Raw genomic sequence first — 8,400 nt, forward strand, 5'->3', positions numbered from 1 at the left:
TTTCATCATCCTTATGCTCTCTCTCTCTCTCTCTCTCTCTCTCTCTCTCTCTCTCTCTCTCTCTCTCTCTCTCTCTCTCACACACACACACACACACGCACACACACACACACACACACGCACACAATCACGATTGCACATACTGTCTCCCTCTCATTCTCTCTTTCTCACATAAACACACACACACACACGTGTGTGTGTGTGTGTGTGTGTGTGTGTGTGTGTGTGTGTGTGTGTGTGTGTGTGTGTGTGTGTGTGTGTGTGTGTGTGTGTGTGTGTGTGTGTGTGTGTGTGTGTGTCTTCCCATCAGACAGTAAACTACACTTCCACCTGGATCTGTGTTGCGTGTGTTTCTTATGCCACTCGATACTAATGGTTAACTGTGTGTGCTTCTTGTGTTGTGTGTTGCAGGCAGAAGCAGCTGCCAGGCTGGAAGACTTGAAGGAAGCGGTAAAGAGGACTGAAGGATGGAAGAAAGGAGAGAAGGATGGAAGAAAGGAGAGAAGGATGGAAGAAAGGACAGTGGGAATGAAGGAAAGGAGAGGAGGAAACTCAGCAAGAAGAGGAGACCAAAATGACCTCTTACCTATCTCTTAACTTATTTGTCCAAAAGCGTTACGTTTCCAAGAGGTGTCCTGTGTGTGTATGTGTGTGCGTGTGCGTGTGTGAGAGAGAGAGACAGAGAGAGAGAGAGGGAGAGATTAGAGAGTGTGTGTATGTGTGTGTTTGTTTGTGTGTTTGCAACACAAATGAGTGCATGAGTGTTCCTTTCTGTGTGTTCCTTACTGAAGAGTAAGGAACGTCAGATTTGATTTTTTTTTTTCATTAATAGCTTTTTATTCCTTTGTTTACTTTGGAATGTTGTTATATACATTATTATTATTATTATTATCATTACTATTCACATTTTGCTTACGAGTATAGCGTAGCATTTCAAGTCCATCCAGAGACTGCTTTCGTACGTTTCTACCTACAATATGTATGAATGTAACATTAGCATGCTTGATAAGACATGTGCAGAACATCAACCTGGTCAACAACATCATCTATGTGGCTGTGTCCAAAACAGAAAAAGGCAATGCTGCCTTCAAAGAAATTGTGTGATTGCAGTAGGGTAGAAAGGTAGAGTTTTTCAAAGGCATAATGTGCTGCCTACAAAGGTACCTCATAGTTGTACCTCATTGTGACGATCAGCAGATGCATCCCGCATGCTAACTTCACCCTCCTACACTCTATGGAACTGTGATTTATATAGAACTATGGACTCGTAGTCACTAGCACTACCTTTGTGGGTGTAACAGAGGTGTTCCCACGAAGTTCATCCCCCTTGCGGCCGCAAACTCACCACCTCGTCAATGCATCTGTTCGGCAATGAGAGGCACAGTGCGAGACCGCTGAGCTAAAGGGCCGGTCCGACAGCCCAACGCTTACCACACTGTATTGGCTGGCTTCGGGAGGGAGGTTTGCTAACGTTCCACGCCACTGTACACTCTGCTACTTGGTCTCCGTTCCACGGGCAGACCATATGAAGGAATGGTTTCAACCTCGACGGACGTTTATGGTCTGTGTCTGTGACTTGTTTGGCAGTGAAGACAGGAAAGTCATCACTCTGGGTTTTCTGTTTTGGACATGCGCATTGCCTACGGAACATTCTCACGTGATGTACTATCGTTTAAGTGCAGCCAATGTTTCAAAGAAAGAGATAGCATTGCTGTCGCATCCATCTTTCTCAATGACAAAAACAAAAAACAAAACAAAAAAACGCATAGCCACGGCAACAACTATACTCCTGCTCCAATACTGATGACGGCACTGATGTACAGAGTAGCTCTGAGTAGATATTTGTTGTTTTAGCTTTGTAGAATTTTAGTCGTTCTTTAGTCTTCTTATGTGGTTCACTCCCGCTGGTGCAGACACTTAAACTGCGAAATCAGTGTGTGAGGGAAGGCCATAAGCTGAAAGACATACACACACACACAAGCACACACCTGTCAGACTGCATATGTTGAATGACTGTACTAGTCTTTTTGTCAGTGTGTGTGTGTGTGTGTGTGTGTGTGTGTGTGTGTGTGTGTGTGTGTGTGTGTGTGTGTGTGTGTGTGTGTGTGTGTGTGTGTGTGTGTGTGTGTGTAAGAGAGATAGCGAAAGCGAGAGAAGACAGGGATGTGCTTACATATTCGGACATATATCTGTGGATTGTGTGACGATTATGTGTCTAATGCATGCAATACACTCACAACGTTTCTAGTATGTGTGTGTGAGTGTGTGTTCAAAGGTGAGGCGCACTCAGTCAGGAAGATTAGTAAAAAATGGCAAATTTATAAAAGAGACGTAGCATAACTCTTGAGACCTGAGACCTGACCCCGGAAGCATTTCCTATTTGACATGTAGCTCTTTCTGACCGTCGACAATCTGCACTTGTGATTTGCACTCTTCCCTAAAGCCCTGTGACCCTAAACATGTGTATGCATCCACCAAATAATGAAATGAGTGATTGATGGCACTCACTAATGATTTAAAGGGTTTTTTGTTTGTATTTTTACTCGCAATGTCCATTCTATGAGCCCCAACTCCTGTCCAGAGAACATTGATGACGGAAAGATAGTTGATAAGGAGTTTATTCTGAAATCAATACGACATTAGGGTCTAACCTGCCATCATATGGCTGCCATGTCCCTCTAGGAGACTAGCATGGCTTTAGAATGAATGGAGTTCAATGGGAAAGTCGTGCCCATTTAGGGAACCGGAATTGATCCCACGTGGTTACATTGGTGACGCGTACTATGCTTTATCTTGGTTTCCATTAAGAAGGTCTTTGTCTTGTCTCACAGGAGCAGACACATACAGTAAACTACAGACAAAAAGATGACAATGACTGATAACTTCTGTTTGAATTCCCAAAACGTGTGTGCATTGACTAAGCAAAACGAAAGCACCTTGAATTCTTTGAACTCCTCTCGCAAAGCTGTGTCCATGCTATTGGTCACAGTTCATAGGTTACATTAGAAGGCTAAAGTTCACAGCCTATATTAACCAATCACAGGATCAGGATGACGCAGACAGTTCAGCAAGAGATAACGTTGACGGATAACTTGTGTGCGGATTCCGAGTGTGTGCATCAGCCCAATGAACGATGGATGGAACTTTCAACGCTTCAAACTCCTGGACGATGTCCATATGATTTGACAGGGACAGTCTCGGAAAACAGGTTATGTGAGCCAGGGCTTCGCAGCTCTAGCCTCGCAGAACCAGACATACAGTACACTTCAGCCAGAGATGACGTCGAGAGATAACTCCGCTGTAACTTGAGATGACTCGCTGAAGCTAAATCTAAATCTAAATCTAAAAACTAAATCTTAGTAGAACGGCATAAATATCCGAAGCGGAGACCTCAGGGTTTCCCTAAGAGGCACTCCACTACACTTCTGACCCTTGCCCCAACCTTGCCCCTCGTCCTGGGCTATGGTCAGAGATTCCCACCCTGCACTATATTGCTTATGCTCAGCGTGCTATTTTGGTATAGGTCAACCCTTTCCTTCAAATATGCATCTGGATTGTTCTAGAACATTCCAAATATTCCAACAAGCATTCTAATCATTCTTTCTCCTGATTGGTCTAAATTGAACCCAATGGTCTCCATAGTAGTATCTTACCATGTGATACAGATGGCTGTAAATGCAGTTAATTCGTCCGGGTTTATTCAATACTTTGGGACTCTATCAAGTTCCAAATCAAAGGGGTGAGGGGTAGAGGTGATGCCCAGACCTTGCCGTTGAAGACAAGATGAGCACACTGTTTCTCCTGTCACTATATTTAGCAATGTTGCGCCATATCTGTAAGGCAATACAATAGAACGCTTCCAGATAGCGTGGGTGGAGGTGTTTCTAGGCGCTGTCGCAGAAAAAAATATTGTTTTTTAATCATTGAAAGACTACCTGTCCATTCAGTGTTAGTTATTTCCGTGGTTCTACAGTAGGCCTACTACATGTACGAATTTCATTTTATACACATAAAACAAAGAGTAGCTGTGGAACCTAAGATGTCTTTACTGCGGGGTGATAACTAGGAGAAGACTGTGTCTGTGTACTGTACCAGAAAAATAGCTTGTCTTTCAAAAGACTGAAGAGTGGAATGGGGGAAAGACTTTGTGTGCCACTCCAGGCATCTTCGCATAGACAAACGTCCACACACACCTGCACACACACTCACCTGCGCACACACACACACACACACACACAAATAGTTTTCCGTACCATTTCAGTATCTTGCCCTTGACTTGCTTCTTGACAGAGTCAGGGTTCGTCATTAATTTATTTATTTTATGTGTAGTTTATTATTATTATTATTATTATTGCAATATTCTCCATTAGTTGGATGAATAGCAAAACCCTTAGGTCATCACAATGGCTGTTTATTGGAATGGACAACATTTTGTATTCATTCCAGTTCACATGCGAAACAGCCTGCAGGGTTCCTTTTATTTTATTTTAATTGGAAGGTTCTATTGCTGTGTCATCCACCTGCCTCTCACCTGCAGGCACACCTGACCTGACTGGAGATACCTCCTAAACACACACACACACACACACACACACACACACACACACACACACACACACACACACACACACACACACACACACACACACACACACACACACACACACACACACACTTTAATTCCCTAGTGCTTTAGTTTAGATGATGTTAGGCAGTGGGACTGCAATTATTGTCGGTACGTTTCTTCTCCTGCATGCTCGTTCAAAGTTGCTCTGTCAGGATTCAGCTCTTCAGCCTCTAGCGTAGCGCGCACGCACGCACACACACACACACACACACACACACACACACACACACACACACACACACACACACACACACACACATACACACAGCAGCAGCAGCTGCCATTGAAACACTGAGGTGTGTGCGTGTGCGTGCGTGTGTGTGTGTGTGTGTGTGTGTGTGTGTGTGTGTGTGTGTAGACAGCGTACACCCCACCTGGTTATCATCCCTCTCTCCTTCTCTTTTCCCATCTCTCTCTCTCTCTCTCTCTCTCTCTCTCTCTCTCTCTCTCTCTCTCTGCTCCCCCGCCCGGGTAACAAGAGGCCCTGAAAGCGAGCGCTATTGTCCATGTCCACCACTGTTGAACTAAAATACTCCCACAGCACGCCACTCCGCTCCCATCCCCTCCCTGTAGAGCTGCAGTAATATAACAGAGGGCTGCAAGCGCAAACTAGGAACAAGAGACACAAGAAAGTAATAACAACAACAACAATAATAATAATAATAATAATAATAAGGTAACACTTTACTTGACACTGGTGTCATATGCATGTCATTACAGTGTCATAATAGTGTCATGACACAGTCATAGATCAGTCATAAACATGGACATAATGTTTATGACACGTGCATAACTGTTTCACGACACTGTTATGACACTGTAATGACATGCATATGACACCGGCGTCAAGTAAAGTGTTACCATAACGACAAGACTATTGAAGACTTGCACATGTAGCACTGTGATGGTTCAAACAAAACCAACATTAACAACAATAATAATAATAATTTAAAAAATAAAACATCTGTGACTCCAGTGTTATCGAAGTGTGATGGTGATTGGCTGAAGCTGTGTACATGTTATATGTACGTCAGCATCTCTGTGTTAAGTGTAAAATAATACGTGTACATAACCGTAACAGTGAAAAAGGAACGCGCTGACGTTCTTCAGTTTGCAATATTATGGCCCATGCTTCTAGAATGTGCCGTCTGTTTCCCGACTGTAATAGCCTAGCCTCACTAGAACCACATCAAAATGAGGTAGTTCCTTAAAAAAAAGAATCATCATTCACTATAGGCCGCAAGGGGAGGGAGGGGTTGGGTTAAATCATAATTCCGTCTGGATTAATAAATGATACTCTACTCTATTTCCAATCTATCTGCATGCAATAGTAACACACTACAACCAATCAGTGCTGCAAATACAATGACATAGATTGTAGGATGCACTTCATGCAGTGATTCACCCTCCAGTCAAAGGACAATGCTTTTGCCAGCCTAAAGGCTCGTCACTAGCACACGTCTCCGGCAGTGAATTACGTTTACTGCAGCTAGGTGTTGTCTGGTGCGGCTAGGCTACTGCAGCCCTCACCCGACACCTCGACTCATCTGTGAATATGAAAGATCTTTTTTTGTAACCTTTGTTATCAATCATCTGTAGGCTGTACATAAAAAAGACAAGGGTTCCTGTGTACAAAAAAAGGAAAAAAATATATTACTAGAGATGACTTGAAAGAGAGAGAGAGGAAGACTGAGTTAAGTGATGCTGAAATCAGTAACATCTGCATTGAAGGCATGTGAATGTCTTCGCCATCCGTCTCCAGTAGAGAATCTGAATGGCATACTTACTTTGTGTAAAATGTGCATCAGGTTCAAAAAAATAAAATAAAGAAAATCAAAGAAAAACTAACTTGCATCCCCCCGCACTGCTCAACACTGAATTTGTGTTATTTTGGGAAATAGCTTCACTTGCATATAAATATATATAGGAACATATATTTTACTTTTTGTATAATGCACTGAGATAACAAGCGGTCTGGAGCATAAAAGTGTTGCTGGTCACTTTATATATGAAAACAGACTTACTCATGTAGTAGAGTAGCTATCGCATTATTTGGTACAACTTGTATGTAATGTTATTATGGAAGATGTAATGTCCTTCTGTAAATGTTGTTTGTTGTTTTATCTTGAATAAAGTTTATTAATGCTTACACATGTGTCATTGTTATGAGTCATTCAAGAAATGACAGCAATATGCTGTATACGTGTACAGCTATACATTGTATACTTTAATGTGTAAATCAAAAGTTGTTCAGTGCAGCTGAATTTCCTAAACAAAAAAGAGTTCTGTTACAGTTTTAAGAGTGTTTTGCCCTTGCATACATACAGTACATTGTGCATATGTACAGTAAGTTACTGCATGTGTTTTAACATGCAAGATGCACCAAGCTATGGTGTATGTGTGTATGTAAATCAAAAGCCTGGTTTTGAATTATTTTTCTTGAAGTGCAAAATTATGAGAGAACAGTAGAGTAATGTTCCTATCTGAGCAGACAGATCCTTTTGTTCTCTCCGTGAGCATATGAAAACTGCACCAGGTGTCGTATGAAGGGAAAACCACCGGCATCGCGTGCAGGCTGACCCACGGTACAGGATACAGCCAAAGCCTCCCTCTCTTCCAAAGCCACAACAATGTAAGATCCCCTGCTGTACAGTACAGTGTCTGCACAGTGACACCAGAACCATATGCCAGCCAGCGGAAAACAAAAGAGTCTTTTGAAGCACTTTTCACTGTTTCTTTTTCATCAGCTTGTTAAATGAAAATCGGGACACACTATCACATCCAAAAGCAGTACAGGAGGGCTGCTGGGCCTGCTGGTAGCCTTACTCCCTGGCATGGAATAATGTGCCAAGGCCCGTTTGTACATGTGCACACACAGACACAGAAACACAGACCCGCCGACAGGGGGGGACAAAGGGGTATGTTGTCCCAGGCCCAGGGAAATATGGGGCCCAGAATTGGGTCCCCATTACATTGCATGTATTGGATAGGGGGGCCCTTTCAGATGACTGTCCTGAGCCCAGCAAAAGCTGTCAGCGGCCCTGCACACACACACACACACACACACACACACACACACACACACACACACACACACACACACACACACACACACACACACACACACACCTCCTCGCAGGCTTGTAAAACAATCCTGCCGCTCTGTGCTCAGTCTTCAAAGTAAACAATGAGCTTTGATTCATGGCTAGCAGAGCCCACGCTGCACACAGTGCAGATGACTAGACTGCTTCCAGGTCACCTTCGTCAAAGACCTAACGTTGTAAGCAACCTGGACCCCATTTCTCAAAAGCAACTTACTAGGTTTCCAATGGAAAATTGCTTTGCAACCAAGTAAGTGGCTAACTTAGTTAGCAAAGATGTTGTCGAGAAATGTACCCCAGATTTCTTGTTGGGGCTTGCAACATGATGAAAATAAAGGTGGAATGTCCGCACACTTGCACACCGCTCGAAAACATTGGCAACTTGGTCAAATAAAAGAAAAAGAATAACGGGAGCAAGTGTGCAGACCTTCCACCTTTATTTTCATAGTGCCTCACCTTTTATCCTGCACCTGCATCTTGGATGTGCACACCACTACCTTACTTGACTGGGGCTTGAAGCATAACAGATTCTCATACTTGTAAAATCTTGTACACTGAGAACCCTTAATATTAAGCGTGAATATACTACGCAGGGCAGCCGGCAGCTGTGTCTGGCCCCGGACAAAGACATCTGAAAGGAACCCCCCCATGATACATATAATTTAATAAGGA

General features: G+C 43.1%; 1 protein-coding gene across 1 annotated transcript in view; it reads left to right on the forward strand.

Moving 5' to 3' along the window:
• Window positions 1-3,697, forward strand: part of cdk14 (cyclin dependent kinase 14) — a 270,580-nt gene extending 266,883 nt beyond the window's left edge. The window contains exon 15 of the mRNA XM_063198905.1: window positions 412-3,697. The gene's annotated coding sequence lies outside the window, so the exon portion shown is untranslated. The remainder of the gene's footprint in view (window positions 1-411) is intronic.
• Window positions 3,698-8,400: the final 4,703 nt, after the last annotated feature.

Source organism: Engraulis encrasicolus, chromosome 5 (genome assembly GCF_034702125.1).
Source record: "Engraulis encrasicolus isolate BLACKSEA-1 chromosome 5, IST_EnEncr_1.0, whole genome shotgun sequence".
Lineage (NCBI taxonomy): Eukaryota > Metazoa > Chordata > Actinopteri > Clupeiformes > Engraulidae > Engraulis > Engraulis encrasicolus.